Raw genomic sequence first — 17,237 nt, 5'->3', positions numbered from 1 at the left:
GGCCTCCAATTGTCCTTATGATTCCCCTCTGCCTTCCTGCTTCCCCCAGCCCACGATATATCTGTATCCATGAACTGTGTTTAAAAGACCATGTTGGGAGAGGATTGTAGATGTGGGTGTGGAAAGGGGAAGAGTTGCTTGTGTTGCTCTGCTGACAGGAAGTAGGGGGGGTGGTGTTACATGCTGACATTAATTGTATTTGTTAATTATATTTTCTTATATTGCTGCTGCTTCCTTTTCTTCCCACCCTGAGTCACTGGGCATCTTCAGCAGCCTGGCCTCTGGAGACATGGGTGTGTGTGTGTGATTTTATGGTTCCAGAGGTGAGCATCCTATCTGTAACACCCTCAGGGCACCTCAGGTCAGAGCACTGAAATGATGTACTCTAAGGCCCAACTGTGTGGCATAAGCCAGCAGAGTTAGGGAGCTGTAATGTAGGAGACGTAATGTAGCAGAAAGAACACCAGACTTAGAGTCAGAAACTCTGAATTGAAGTGTCTTATCAGCTGTGGGAAGTCACTTCATCGTTCCTTCCCTCAATTTTCCTTATCTGTAAAATGGGAATCATAGTCTGGGTATTACTACTTACCTAACAAAATTGTTAGGAGGAAAACACTTGGTAACCTATAAAAATGCTATCAAAATGTGAACCTACATTATTAGAGAAAGGCTGTAGAATTTCCCTCTCTGGTGGTCTTTTAAAATAGGGATCATGGTTTTCCCAAGCCTTTAGATTTGTAGATTAGGATGTAGCAAGGTTTTGGAGGAGAAGTTATAGGTGTGTTTCTGACTACTACAAGGGAATTTTTCTCCTGAGCCAGCACCAAGTATGTCCCCATAGGCAGAGACTGACCAGAGGACAGGCCCAGTGGGTTCCCTTACAGAGAAGGTTTGGAGGAATTGGTAGGTGCTTGTGCAGCAGGATTTGGTGGGTGCCAGAGAGGCCTTTCTAAATATGGTGTCTGTGGCCTCTTGATTATGAGGTAGATAAACTAATTTCTAGTTCTCATTCTGAAGCATGGTACAGTGGAAAGTTCGCTTTATAGGAAGTCAGAGGACCTGGTTTCAAATCCTGCCTCTGTGATAGCCCCTGAGATGAAAGTCCCTCCAGTAGGGTCAGTAGTAGGAAGAGGGGTACTGGCGGTAACTGATGGTGTTTTCAAGGGAAAGAGGATTGGTTAGGAGATAGAGATGTTGTGGAAGAGGCCACAGGGCTGGGGTCCAAGACTTTATCCTCCTTTCTGACTTGATCCCTCTCTTCTGAGCTGGGGCTAATAGTACTTAGATCAGAGATCATAAAAATCCAGAACTAAGATCACTAAGATCATACCTCTGAGTTCAGTTCTTTTATTTACAGGGAGGGAAACTGAGATCCAGACAGCTATATCCATAGTAGGTACAGAACTACAACTGGAATGAGGGCACAAGATTCCTCCTTTCAGGATAAGTTAATTCTTGATAAGGTTTTAAATATTGGATGGTGGCTTAATATACTACCCTTACCAGGTAATATTTGATTGAACTCCTCAAATATTTAGTAATTAGTCACCTACTGTATACAAGGAGATGTGTTACCCCCTGCAAGAAAAGGAAGCTATAATGTTTTAAGTTGGAGGAGCATTGTGGAAGAGTGGGCAGTGCCAATCAGAACAACCTGGGTTCAAGTCCTCCCTTGGACACATGCTGGTTGTGTGACTCTGGTCACATCATTTAATCTTTCAGTTCAAGCCCCAGCTCATACATACAACAATGAAATCACAGGTCTGAACCAAAACACTCCAAAGTTTTAGCAGGGATCTTCAACAGTTTAGCTTAAAGCAGTATGTCTAATAGTACAATTTCAGATGGGCAGGGGGTGGGGAGCGCAGGCAAGGGAGTTCAAGAACCCTAAAACCTCAGGATTAGAATGAACCTCTGTAAATAATTTAATCCAGGGGCAGCCAGGTGGCACAGTGAATAGAACACCAGCCCTGGAGTCAGGAGGACCTGAGTTCAAACGTGACCTCAGACACTTGACACTTACTAGCCGTGTGACTTTGGGCAAGTCACTTAACTCCAATTGCCTTGCCCCCTCTCCAAAAAACAATTTAATACACTCTTCTAGCTGATTTATGAATCCTACATAGCATCTTGTGGTGGCCTTCAGATAGTATCATAGGGGTGGCTGCCTATGCCACCTGTGCTCAGGTCTAGTCCCAGCTCATGCTCCCCTCAGCAACAGGAACCGTCTTGCACTCGGATGGGATAATTAAGTATCTCTCTAGCCCCCTGCTATCTCCAAGGGAGATGAAAGGCAAGTGGGGGAGAGGAGGAGGCTTCAGAGATTCCACCTACTCATTACTCTCAGAGAAAAAGGCAGTTGAGTATGGTGTATTCCTGGGAAAGGCATATTTCAAGTAGACCTGTGGTAGGGAACATCTCCAATAGTCATAATTTGAAGCACAGCCTACCCAGATGGAAGATGGAAGCCCTGTTTTGAAAAAGGAGGGGAGAGGGGCAGCTAGGTGGCTCAGTGGATAGAGCACCCGCCCTGGAGTCAGGAGGACCTGAGTTCAAACATGGCCTTAGACCTTTACTAGCTGTGTGATCCTGGGCAAATCACTTAAGTCTGATTGCCTCAAAAGTGGGGGTGGGGGTAAGGAGGAGAGAATTTGCAACATTTTGTCCTAGGCATAAATGGGCAGTAGCAGAAATAGCATTGGACTTGGTGTTAGAGCTTTCAGGACTCTAGTCCTGGCTCTGCCATTTAATAGCTGTGTGGCTCTGGGCAAGGCAGTTGCCTCATTTGGAAAACAGGGCCATCGATACCTGGCGCAGGCCCTCATTACATTATAGCTGGATTATTGGAATAAACTTTTGGTTAGTCTTCCTGCTTTAATTCTCTTCCAAGTTAGTCAGTCAACTAGTTTTTATCAAGCACCTAATACCTACACACATACACACACACACACACACACACACACACACACACACACGCATAGATGCATTTATACACACATGTATTTATATACATACATGTATTTATGAACACACATGTATATATGTATCTATGTGCGTATATACCTGTACATATATACATAGATGTATACACACATACATACACATACACACATAGACACATATTCATATACGTACACATCTATGTCTATATCTGTATCTGTATTTATATCTATATCTTGGGGTATGTGTGTGTGTGTGGGCATTGTACTGAGTAGTGGGGATAAAAAGAAAAGCAAACGATAATCCCTGCTTTCATAGAATTTACATACCAGTCCATGTCAAAATGACCCTTCTTAAGCCCAAGTCTGTCTGACCATGTCATACCACCTTCCTAGTCAATCAGTTCCAATGACTCCCTATTACCTCTAGGATCAAATATAAAATTCTTTATTTGGTTTTTTGAAATCCTTCATAACCTGCTCCCTTCCTGTCTTTCTAGCCTTCTTACACCTTATTTCCTCTTCCCTCTTGTCCCACATACTCTCTGATTCAGTGACATTGCCTTCTTGCACAAGACATTCCATCTCCGACTGGCCATTTATACTGTCTGTACCCCATGCCTAGAACTTTCTCTTTACTCATAATCAAGTCCTGGCTTTCCTGGCTTCTTTCGGATCCCAGCTAAAACCCTACCTTCTGCAAGAAGCCTTTGCCAATCCCTCTAATGCTGGTGCCTTCCTTTAGATTTTCTCCAGTTTCTCTTGTATATATCTTGTTTCTACCTAATTGATTGTATATTGTCTCCCCTATTAGACTGTGAGAAGGGATTGCTTTTTTTTTTCTTCCCCTCCTTTGAATCCCCAGCACCTAGTACAGAGCAGATACTTAATAATGGCTTGTTGCCTGACTGACCTGCTTTTTGCATAGGATTGCTGTGAAGGGAAAATCAGACAATGAACCTGAAAGTGCTATATTATTGATAAATAGTTCTTGGGTTTCAAAGATTTCTTATTTCTTTCTGGCTTAGTTTCATTCATCCTCACCACATTCCAGGAAAAGAAGTTGTAAGCAAGAATGTTTATCTCTCCATTTTGCAGATGGGGAAACTGAGGCTCTAAGAAGTTAAATGTTAAACTTTAGGTGGAAGGGAAAGTTAGTGATGAAATCTGAAAGGAGACTAAGGACTCTTCATTCATAGATTCTATTGCTTTTCTTTTTTTTTTTTAAGCTTAAGAAGTGATATTTGCATTTTAAGAGGAGATATTTGAATTGGAGAGCACTTTTATGACCCAAGTGATAGAATGAGGGGCAATGGAGTATTTTTGGGAGAGAGGTTCCTGATCCTCAAAACATACAGAGGCCTAGCTATATGTTCTGCCTTCTACCAAAGTCAACTTTGGCTATGTAGAAAATAGGGACAAACCAGTAAGTACCTTGATCTTGGTCATTGGCTGACTGTATGGATGAGGTCTAAGGTCTCTTTCAGTTTAAAATCCTATGAAACACATGAAACCTCAGCTGTAGTTAGATAGCACAGACTCCTGGATTTCCCAGGAAGGAATTCAGACAAAGCATTAAATTTAATTTGTTGTGTGATCTTTGGCAAATGAAATTCCCTTCTCTGGACCTTACTTGACTTTTGCATGGAGAAAGGGCTGGACACAGACATCTCTAGGATTCCTACTAGTTCTGTGATTCTAAGATTCTGTGCCAGGTGAGATAGGCTTCTGTTTGGCCTTTCAGTTCTGTCCCCATGAAGCTAGAGAGCCATGGTGAAAAGGGAGAGATCTGCTTGTGCCCTTTGTCAGAATACCCCCTAGACATTTCAACCTGAGTGCACAATATTGTGTCTGTTGACAAGGACTTGGCCGAGAAAATGGAATTTGTGATTGCAGCAGTAACAGCTAGGATCCAAGGGAAGGGTGCAAATATTAATATGTACACGCAGGGTTTCTGTTCATACATTTGTTGGCTAAGCTGTTGGGAGCTATGCTTGCAGCCAAGGAGTTTGCCTTTGCCACGTACGACTTGTCTCACTCCCTTTCAGACTGGGGAGAGAAACTCAGCTGATGCATCTTGCCTCCTGAAGGACAGACATCAGAGGCTGGGGAAGCAGATTTCTTGGCCCTGGGGCCCTGTATGTAGGCCCTAAGAAGGATGTTCAGGGTCTGGGGCATATTGGACAGGCCCAAGGGAAGGAAATTGCTTTAGATGATGAATTCGGTAGAGTGCATCTCTTTAAAGAAAATGGCACCGAGTATGGGAGAAGAGGGCACTGAAGACTCAGAATATTGGAGCTGGAAGAAGCTTTAGAATATAAAACACAGAATGTTGGAGCTGGAAAGCATTTTCAAAAGTAGAACATATAAGTTCAGAGCTGGTGGGGGTGGGGTGGGAGCTTAGACTAGAGAACATAGACTATTAGAATTGGGGGTTCTCAGAACCCTGTCAGTGTGATGTAGTGGAAAGGGTACTGACCACAGAATCAAGAGGACCAGGGTTTGAATCCCGCCTCTTTTCTTACTAGCTCTATGCATCTGGGAAAATCTTGGATCCTCATTTTCCTCATCTGGAAAATGACCATACTGATAGCCACTGTCTCACAGAATTGTTGTGAGAAACAAGTGAGATAGAGAATAGAAAGTGCTTTGTAAACCTTAAAGTAATACATAATTTTTTTCTATTATCATTAGCAAAGAATTCCAATAAATGTTAATGAGTGTCTTTAATATAGAATGCCAAACTTGGAAGGGGCCTTAGGATGTAAAACATGGAATAATTAGAGCTGAGTATGAAGTAGAGATCATCCAATCATAGGCCTATAAAATTTAGAGTAGTAAGGGACTTTAGAAAACACCATGTCTATCCCTTTGATTTCACAGATGAAGTAGTTGAAGCATAGTAAGAGAATTGATGGGCAGCTAGGTAGTACAGTGGTTGGAACACTGGGCCTGGAGTCAGGAGGATGACCTAGTCTTTCATCAATTGAAAACTAGAACATTGAAACCACCTTGTATTTTTTTTTAAGATACAGAAGGCTAGAGCCAGAGTAAGGTATTGGCGTTTGTGTTCCTTTCTTATATTAGGACCATATTATTAAATTGAAATAGTGTTTCACAAAGCATATGGAAAATACAGAGTCAGAAGCCTGAAATAATATTCTCGCCAACCTTTGACCTCTAAATGAAAGTCAGAAGATATTAAATCTATTTGCCTGACCCACAGCTGTTTTCTTTTCTACTGTCTGCCTTTTCTAAAAGCAGGAGAAAAATAACGTTTGTATAGCTAGCAAAAGGGAGATCTTTGGGGCTATGTCTGTTTTTCTTCTCTAAGTGATTTAGCAACAATTCCCCCTGTTTGGCTGGGTGTAGAGAGCCCATGTTTAAGAAGTCCTAAAGAGCTGGTGTAAGTGAGTAGCTTGACTTGGTTCCAGTATCACGCATGGGCTGCCATTTGAACTCTAGATAGCTGCCTTGCAAATGTGCATCACCAGCCATCAGGAGACTGTATGAGAATGTAGATCAGGGCTGGCACAATATAGTGGAAAGAACCAGGATTTGAACCCACTTCAAATTCTACCTTTAGGCACTTGTTAGCGCCACATGACACTGGGCAAATTACTCAATCTCTCTGTGCCTTAGTTTCCTCATCTGTAAAATGAGGTGGTTGGACCTGATGGGCTGTAATATCCTTTCCAGCTCTAAATTTATGATCCTGTGATCATAAAGGAACTTAGACTTTACCTTGTCCAATCTCTTCATCTTCAGATGAGGAAACTGAGGCTCAGAGAATTGAAGTACATTGATCAAGATTCAGATCAATTCAATTAATATTTAAAAAATACCTCCTATGCGTCAGGCACTGTGCTAGGCACTGGAGGATACGAAAAAAAATCCTTGCCCTCAAAGGGGTTTATATTCTATATACAGGTCATAAGTGGAATAGTGAGAAGTCAAACCAGTTCCTGGACCCTCAAATCCAGAGTAGTATCCTACAATTTAAGCAGCCAGTGGACTACAGTGTTCTTTTGGGTCATAGTATTCTTTTGAATACTTTTGGGCAGCTAGGTGGCACAGTCTGCAGAGTGCCAGGCCTGGAGCCAGGAAGATTTGAGTTCCAATCTGGCCTCAGACACTTACTGGCTGTGTGACCCTGGGCAAATCTCATCTGTAAAAGGAACTGGAAAATGAAATGTAAAGCAATCCACATGCCAAGAAAACCCCAAATGAGGTCATGAAGAGTTGGACATAATTGAAAAGTGACTCAACAACAACAAATCCTTTGGATTCTCCTTCAGATATTTACTGAATTCCTCCTACTTTCTGGGAATTAATACAGTTCTTGGAGAATGATAGCTTAACTCTGGTTAACATAGAACCCCTAGTCCATGGAGGTACTTGTCATTTGTATTTTCCTCAGTTAAGATTGGAATCTTTCTGTTTAAAAGGCCTTAGGGCATTGAGGAGCTGGCTGTTGATCACTCTCCTCAGTAGAAGGCCTCTTCAGTATTGCAAGGTTTGGGGAAACATACTTAGGCCTGAAGAACACTCCCTTCAGCCTGCCACCCAGTTTTGTTGTTTCCAGGGAGGAGTGAATATATAGTCAAAGGAATAGAAAAGGAAGCCACCAGTCAATAGTCGTGGGTCTCTAGGAGAGCAAGCAAGTGAAGGTCATGTAGGGACCATTTCACAAGAATCACAAAAGCAGGATTGTTTGTATAAGGGCAAGAAGAGTGGTAATTACCACCCAGTGAAGAATAATCCTCTGGGGATTTCACTTAAGTGTTCTTAGCAACATGATTTTACTGGAGAAGAGAAAAGTAGAATAGAGGAGGCCAAAGAAAAGGGTTTTGTAAATAGCTTTTTTTTTTTTTTTGGCAGTGAGATGCATATTGCCTACTACTTTCTTCTCTTTGAAATGCTGGTGCTGGATGGATGTGTCACTGTATGTGGGGTATAGGTGAGAAACGAATGAGGGGGTTGGTACCCTACATTCCAGTGTGAGAGTGAATGAGATATGAGCACAATCTCAGATTGGCTGCATCTTTGGGTTTGTAGGTCATAGATCGTAAGACTTAGAATCTGAAGAGATCATCCCTAGAGTTGAGAATGCATTCCCTCTCCACTTCTGGCTCTTAGCATCCAAAGCCTCCTTCAAGCCTCAGCTCAAAGCATCGCCTCCTACAGAAGCCTTATCCTGATCCCTACCAGCTGCTAGTACCCTCACCCTCTTCAAAATTACTTTGTGCGCATAAAGGGATGGATCTTAGAGCCAGGAAGACTTGGCTCTAAAGACATGATGGTTCTGGGCAGAAAATCATCGTGATGATGATGATAGCTTGCATTTAATAGTGTGATGTTTAAAAAGTTCAAGAGACATAGTTTCTGGGTAATCATTTTACTAATAGTCCTAGCATATTATTAATAAAACAGTCAATGACACTCTTGAATGCCAAAGACCCCTCATGGAACCCTCTCAACACTTATATGCCCTTGGAAGGGAGGGTGTTCCTGGAGGTGGCAATTGACTCTGATTGGTTAATAAGTAATGAGAGAGAATGAATATTATAATGAGAGGTGAACTTATTCTAATGAAGGGCTGCTGGATATATCATTTACTTCCAAACCACCCCCAGCCTTGGGCAATTTAATCAAAGAGTTTACCTCCACCAGGACCAGAGTAGGACGCAATGGGCCACCTGGTGGAGTCTGAACAAGATTGTAAGAAAGTTAATCCAATCTCATTATCAGCAATGTCCTTCAGAGACCGAACAACCTCCAGGCTTCTGAAAAAAATCCTGGTCCTAATTCAATAACTGATTATCAATATGAGAGAGAGAGAGATAATCATTTCTCTCAATAGCATCTCAAAGTTTTTCTTTTTTAGCAAGTTCTTGCCTTCCAATAACTCTATGAGAGGTAGTGCCAATATTATTATCCCCATTTTACATATAAGTAAACTGAGTTTCAGAGGAGTGACTTGCCCAAGGTCACTCAACTAGTAAGTGTGGGAGCTAGGACCTGACTCTAAAGCCAGGGATCTTCCCGCTATGCCTTAGTGACTCCTTTGGAAGCCATTTAGAAGAACAGAGGAAATCCTTTATTCTGGTTTTAAGGAATTCTTTGCTAAATCTGGATTGGGCTAGAATATGAGTGACAAATGGGGCAAGTAAAGTACTCTTCTGGACTGACATAGCATAGAGATATGAGTGTGAGGTCTCACTGCCTGGGGCAAAACTGTGGGTATCTCAAATCAGTCAGGCAACAAATATTTGCTAAGTTTTTATTTTGTGCCAAGTATTATGATAAACACTGATGCTACAAAGGAAGGTGAAAACAGCTCCTCCCTCCAGGAGCTTACTTTCTAATGGGGGAGAACAACAGGTAAAGAACTACACACACACACACACACACACACACACACACACACACACACACACACAAGAGAGAGAGAGACAGAGAGAGAGAGAGAGAGTTCTATTCAGGTCTGGGTGGAGGTAAATTCTTTGATTAAACTGCCCAAAGCTGGGGGTGATTTGGAAGTAAATGATGTTTATATAGGTATGTGTGTGTATGTGTATATATATATATATCTATATATCTATACACACACACATGTATACGCACACACACACTGTCTATAAGTGTATATGTGCATATATCTCCACATATGTTTATAGATGTAGATATAGATGTCTAGGTAAGATGAAAGATAATGTTGGAGCAGACAGCACTAGCATTTGGTGGTAATGGGAAAGGCCTCCTATAGAAGGTAAGATTTGAGCTGTCTTGAAGGAGACCAGGGAAGATAAGAGGCAGAGAGGACAAGGGGGAGCATGGGGGACCATGTGCAAAGGCGCAGTGTTGGGAGCAGGGGCATCAGAAAGGGAGCCAATTACCACATTCTGATAAGAGTCAAAGACCTTATTCATTCTTTTTTAAACATAAAACTTGTTGATGTTTCTTGTTTTTATATCCTAGCATTTCCCAAATTGAACCCTATCTTGGAACAAAGGAAGACAGCTAAGCCACAACCATCTACATAGGGACCTTGCTTGACAACATGCATACTCCATTAACCACGTAGCCCTCCAAAGAGACCTCAAGGATGGAGGCATGCTTAATTCACAGTTCTCTGAAACTATTATCGGCTTTTCAGTTACACAGAGTCCAATTTCCTTCTGGTGATCTTTTCGCTTACATTGCTATAATCACTGGAAACCATACATTCTTGAGAAACCAAGGAAACCAGGAATGGAACGGTGGGTCCCACAGTCCAAAATGCAGAAAGAAAGGCTCTGGAAAGGGAAGTTCGAGTCTGAGGTTACAACTGAGCAGAAGGAAGGCTGGTGCAGGGCCTTTGAGATAGAGGGAAGTCAGAGACAATAGAGGCTAATGGGTGCTTTGCTGCTGTATCTACCTTTGGAAGGTCCTGAATAGTTCTTGTGCCTTGTCTCTTCTGGTTTATGAAGGGCCCTGATGCAACCAGGTTCTGATACCAGGGTCAGATCTTGATAGAAAAAACAATGTTTTTTTTTTTCTTGTAAACTTTGAACAAGGAAGGCTGATCTTACATCACAGGGGATCTCATGTTGGGGTTTTGTTTTTGAGTATTTGTCTTCATGAGAGAAAGGGCTTCAAAATTCCTTCTTAGCTGATATGAGCAACAAAGGACAAAGACAGGAGACTTTTGTTCTTTATTAAAGCCCAAGAGAAAATCAGATATTTGAGGTTTCTTGAGTGGTATAAGTGCTATTTATTTTTTGCTAAATACTAACTATTAATTATGGTATTGTATAGTATTTTTACAGCATTTTAAAGTTTGCAACATACTTTTCTTAAAACAACTGTGTGAAATAGACAATACAAGTATTATTATGTCCATCTTACAGAATGGTAAACTGAAGATCATAGAGGTTATGATCTAGACATAGTACACAGCTAGTAATATCAGACTCAGTATTTGAACCCAGGTTAAGTTCAGAACTCTTTGTACTACAATAAAGAAACATTCATGAGTCCTTCTATATACAAAGTTTACATCCCACAAAAATTTGCTATCCTCCCATTAGTTTCAACTGCAAGGTCACACTGCCTGAGGATGTAGAATTCCTAGAGGAATTCAGTGGAAGACAGGGATTTAATAGGATCCTAGATATGGAGCTAGAAAGACTCTCAGGGGTCATAGTGTCCGGCCATCAAATTTTACAAATGAAGAAACTGAGGCAGAATTTGAACCCAGGTCTTTCTGACTTTAACTTGAATGGTCCAAAACCTTGGAGTTGGAAGAGACTTCAGGTGGGGAATTTAGTCCATCCAGGACTTGAACAAGAATTTTCTTTACCACATAGAAAAGTGGGTTGTGCATTAAGAGGTTTTTTTTTTCTCACACTGAGCCAAGATTTTCCTCCCTGTAATTTCCACCCATTTCTCCTGGTTCTGCCCTTTAGGGCTACACACAACATGTCTACATCCTTTTCTACTCAGCAGCCTTTCAAATCATTGAAGGTTTTCTTTTCTAAGGTTTTCTCTTAAGTTTTCTCTTTATGCTAAATTTCCTCAGTTTCTTCAACTCATCCTCATCTGGCATAATCCCCAGGCCTTTCACTATTTTGATTGTTCTCTGGATGCTCTCCAGCTTATTAAGGTCTTTCCTAAACTATGGTGCTGAATACTTCAGGCACGGTTTGACTAGGGCACAGTGGGACCATCACCTTCCATGTTCTGGACACTGAGTCGTTCTTGTAAAGCTTGTGTTAGTTGTTTTTTTTTTTTTTTAGCTACAGTAGCATACTGTTGGTTTGTATGAAGCTTTTCAGTCCTCTATAACTCCCCATCTTTTTCCATCACTCCTTGCGTTACCTGTCATTTTAATTGTTCAGACATCATGGTGTTCCCTGATTTATAGCCATATAGCTTCTCTGGAAGAGAATATTGACTCGAAAGAGATGGGCTTTTGAGGTAGTGAACAGCTTGGGATCATTAAAAATGCTGCACAACTTGATATTTTCAGTAATTAATTTAGCATCAATCCTTTTCATTGTTCATAGAGCTCATCAGAGTCTACAAAAACGTTGTTCTGTGTTCTTAAGTCAAATACTGTTTTATTTTTTCTAATATACGTATATGTATATGTATGTATACATATATTTAGTAATTTCTGGACAGCTTCTCATACATATTTAAATCTGAGGCTCTAGGTTTCTGGTAATGATTCAGATGTTTGTTGCACATTGTAATTGGTCTCAATATAGCTATAATCACCAAAGAATACAATTCCATGCATTCTTCTAAATAAATGCACTCCACGCCCACACACCCTGTTGGGGCGAAGGAAGATACACCATAACAACTATCAACAAACAAGACAGACTTCCGCAATCATCCACATCTATACTGGCTTGGTAGGCATTGAAATAAGGTTGCTGGGAAAGCACATTTTGTGTGTGGGTTTTTATATGTGCTGGTTTAAAAAAATCTGGCATTTAATCCTGTTGTAAGAATTATCAGAGGCTGCTTCATGTAAGAACAGGCAAATGGGGGACTTGCCATTCATACTTGAAGGTCCTAGGTATTAAATATCTTCAGTGTTAGCCCATGATTTAGAATCAAGCTAGACTAGCCAAGCAAACCTATAGGGGGGTGGAAGGGCAGGGGGAGATGAGAAACATCATTTAAATGCATACTAAATGCCAAGCAGGGGCAGCTAGGTGGTGTAGTGGATAGAATGCCAGGCCTAGAGGCAAGAAGACCCATCTTCCTTGAGTTCAAATCTGGCCTCAGATACTTACTAGTTGTGTGACCCTGACAAGTCACTTAACTCTGTTTGCCTCAGTTTCCTCATCTGTAAAATGAGCTGAAGAAGGACATGACAAATCACTCCAGTATCTTTGCCGTGGGAACCCCAAATGGGGTCACAAAACATTGGACATGATTGCAAAACCACTGAAGAACAAACTGAAAATGCCAAGAATGGTGCTAAGTGCTTTATAAATATTATCTCATTTGATTCTCAAAACAACTGTGTGGGATAGGTGCTATTATCATCCCTGTTTTACGAGGTGAAGTTCAGGGCTCACACAGCTGGTTAGTATCTGAATTTAGGTCTTCCTGACTCCAGGCCCAGCACTCTATCCCCTGCACCACCTAGCTGCCTGTTTGTTCAAATAGTGGGAACAATAACTCACATTCATACAACACTTGGAGGTTTGGAAAGCACCTTCCTTAAAGCCATCCTCTGAGGTAGGGAGCTGAAAGATTAGAAGACGGACAGGAGGTGGAGAGAAGTCAAGCAGGAAGTATTTCCCTGAGATTTGCCCTGGGAAAATGATGAAGCCAGAGGTTGGATCAGTCATCCATCCCTTTCCCACCCCCAACCTTTTGTAAGAATGGTAGCTCACATTTCTATGCCACTTAAACATTTACAAAGCCTTCTCCACCCTACACCCCCCTAAAAAAACCCTGTTGAGGTACGCGGTACAAATGAGGAAAATGATGCTCTATGGACCCATTGATCAGAATTAGAAGGGATTATTTCTTCCTCTCAAGCATTTTCGAAAGTCTGAAGAAAGTGAAATGATCACCCTTCGCTCTCATATTACTCTCATCTGGCAGCCTTCGGGTGAAGTTTGTGATAGTAAAACTTGTAGTGGCAAGGCTTGGCAAAGTAACAAAAGCCACACACTTCTGTGTGGGAAGGCACAGAGTTTTCTAGGAAAGCTAAAAGATTCTATATAGGGGCAAGAAAAGTCAGGGTATAAGCACACATTTTGCAAATCCTCTTTATAGAGTCAACATGGTCTTCACAAAATCTTGCTCGATTCAATTTAACATTCATTAATCATCTATTTTGTATAAGTCAGAAGCATCAGTGGCCTGACAGGATAGGGTTCTGGAATTAGAGTCAGGAAGACCTGGTTAGAATCTGCACTTTGATGATGCTCATTTATAGGGTGATCCAGGGTAATTTCCTTAATTTCTACATGCTTCAAATAGCAACCCAGAATTTATCTACTAAGTAATCATTAGATCATTTATCTAGAGCTGCAAAGAACTTTAGAGGTCATCTAGTCCAATATTTTTTGTTTTACAGTCATTTTACAAATGAGGAAACTGAGACCCCAAGAAGTTAAATGCCTCTCAATAAGATTATAGAGATAGTAGGCATCAGAGGCAGGCTTTGGACAGTTTCTAAACCCAGTGACTTTTCTTTTTAATTTTTATCTTTTGGAGGGGGGAAGGCAGGGCAATTGGGGTTAAGTGACTTGCTGAAGGTCACACAGCTAGTTAAGTGTCAAGTGTCTGAGGTCAGATTTGAACTAAGGTCCTCCTGACTGGTGCTCTACTCACTGCGCCATCTAGCTGCCCCCTACCCAGTGACTTTTTGATTGTACTATACTGTCTCATAAATGGATTATGACTAGAATCTGTATTGATGGAGGGAGTTCCGACACTAGGAGTTCTCCATGCTGACAAATTAAAAAACCTTTGCATGTTTAAGCATGTTTAAGGCCCTGCACTAAGTAGGCATGGGGAATACAAAGAAAAAATCAAATACTTTTTGCCCCCACTGAACTTATTCTACTGAGAAAATCACCTGTAGGTCCAAGTATACAATGCCTGGGTTCCAGGAGGGATCATTCCTGCCCAGATTCTGGTGGGGATGATTTCATGTCAAGGTTATAGTGGAGATCATTACACGTCCACATCCCTGTGTGGATTATTGTACAACCAGGTCTAGTCTGGATTGTTCTGGACAGTGCTCAGTATCTAGAGATGTTCATTACAAGTCCTGATTCCTTTTAGTGGGAACCAGTTCATTCCCTGGTTCTAGGAGAGACTGTTAAAACTGTAAGGAAATGAACTCATGAGAAAAACGAAGAAATGAAGAAAAAAATCTCATTCAAATCAACAAGGCATGAATTTTATAATAGGTTTTGTCCTCAGGAGAATGAGATGAATTTGATTAGATAATTATGCCTGAGTCCAAGGACCCAGACCTGACCCATGATGACAAACATGGTTTATTAAGGTGTTTTTTTCCTCCCTCAGTATTCATCAGGCTCCTGCTGACTTTGGATTCATCTTCAGATGGTGAGATCAAATCCAGGAAGAACTACTTTCATGACTGAACGGGTTTATAGGTCAATGAATGAGGGCTTGATTTAGCATCTGGGGGATCTGGGTTTGAACTCCAGCTGTGCAACCTTAGGAATATCTCTTGCATTCTCTGAGTCTCATTTTCCTCATCTGTAAAATGAGAGACATTTACTATGTAACCTCAGGAGAATCCCTTTATCCCTCTGTTTCCCCATCTGTAAAATGAAGGGGGTGGACTGGATGGTCTCTTCTAGCTCTAGTTGGGTAGTATAATCAAGTGCTGGGTCTGGAGTCAAGAAGACCTGATTTCAAATCTGACCTCAAACATATGCAAGTCACTTAACTGCTCTCTGGTTCCTCCTTAATAAAATGGAGATAATAATTACATCTATAATTACCCAGGGTTATGGCGAGGACCAAATGAGACAACAATGGTAAAGCACTTAGCACAGTGTCCGGCACATAACGAGCAATATGTGATTGTTAATTATCATTATCATTATTAGTTCTGTGATTCTACATTGTTATTTCCTCCAACCTAGCCACACCTGTACAGTGGTAGCCAGAGCCTGGGAATGTGACCTATGACTCCACAGAGAATGTAATCTACATTTATCCTTTCCATATCACAACTTTCCCCATTGTGGTTTTGATATACTACTGGTTGGCATTAGAGATTAAATGGGAATTTTTTGGGAGTTTTGCAGATGCCTCAGACAACACACAGAGGCCAGCAGGTGACGCAGAAAAAGTTTAGAAACTCAGAAATGCACAAAATAGATGCATAGCTTTATATAACATCAACATAATTTATCTTTTAATACCATAATAATTTAGATTTCTGTAGTATGAAGGGAGGCCCAAAAATTTTTACATGGACTTTTCAGATGATGGGGGCATTGTGTTCTTAACCCCCATGATGATACCTTGAGTAAATGAAAACAGCAAAAGAAGCTCTAGCTATCTCATGGAAGAACTTGTACATGACCCAAGGCCATCCCTGGCACAATCCTTTCTTTGTTCTGTTTCTGTATAATATCTGACCCGGTCTGAGGGTGGTGCAGGGGAGCCACCATTGTATCCTCCTGCCTGCTGGACTCCAAGGACTGTGCCTCTGTGAGTAAGCTCTTCCAGTGAACCCTAATAAACCTATTAATAACCAAGCTGGCATGGAGCCCTCTTTCTTTGGTATCTCAGTATTCTCTTACAAGGAATGCCACCCTACAATTGGTATAATTGGTGCAGAACAGATCTGTCCCCTTACATTTGTCATAGTTGGCAGGATAGTCTGGCCCCCACCCTATATATCTTGTATCTTTACAGCATCTTTTCCTGTGTGCTATTTATCTATGTCCTTCTATAAATACCCTCCCCAGGGGATTCTTCCTCCAAAGCTCATGTCCTTGGTAGACACCAATGAGCGGCATTGGCTATGCCATCACTTCTCCCTTTCATTACATGACCATGACCTACGTCTTTTTCCAGTCATATATGTCACTCTGATCATGTCCTTTATACAATTCCTCCTATACCATTATTCACTGGAAATCTATGACTATCTATTTTAAATGGACCAGGAAAAAGAGAAAAAAGAAACCCAGCGTGTGTCCAATTCCCTAAGCAGTCTGCAAGCTCTTTACCATCTTCCCTATCTAAGGTTGATAGGAAGACAGAGCCTATAGAAAACATCAATATTAAAAAAATCCAACCCAAATATAGTCCTTGAGTATCTGACCTTCTTCCTGCTTTCTATATATGACTGCCCAGAGTTATGAGGAAGAGATTTTCAGAGGGGAAGTGAAGTTGAGTTATTATAGGATCATAGATTTGCAGCTGGAGGGGATTTTAGGGTCTTCTAGTCCAAATTCCTTGTTGTACAGATGAAGTGAGTTTCAGAGAGGTTAGGTGACTAAGGTAGGATTTGAACCCAAGTCTTGACTCTAAGTTCAGCAGTCTATCCGCTATGATCAGGTTATTTAAGAAAGGCTCCTTTACTATGTGAATGAACTATTTGTAAGGATTTAAGGAGGCAGCTGTGGAGCCCCTGAGAAAAGAGTAAGTCATAGCACCATTGCATTTGGAGCTGACAGGGTCCTTAGTGATAATCTGTTCCACCCATCTCATTTTACAAATGAAGAAACTGAGGTGGAGGGGAGGGAAATGACTTAGCTAAGGTCACACATGCAGGAAGTTGGAGAG

Source organism: Trichosurus vulpecula, chromosome 3 (genome assembly GCF_011100635.1).
Source record: "Trichosurus vulpecula isolate mTriVul1 chromosome 3, mTriVul1.pri, whole genome shotgun sequence".
Taxonomy (NCBI): Eukaryota; Metazoa; Chordata; class Mammalia; order Diprotodontia; family Phalangeridae; genus Trichosurus; species Trichosurus vulpecula.
This window is presented reverse-complemented; position numbering follows the sequence as displayed.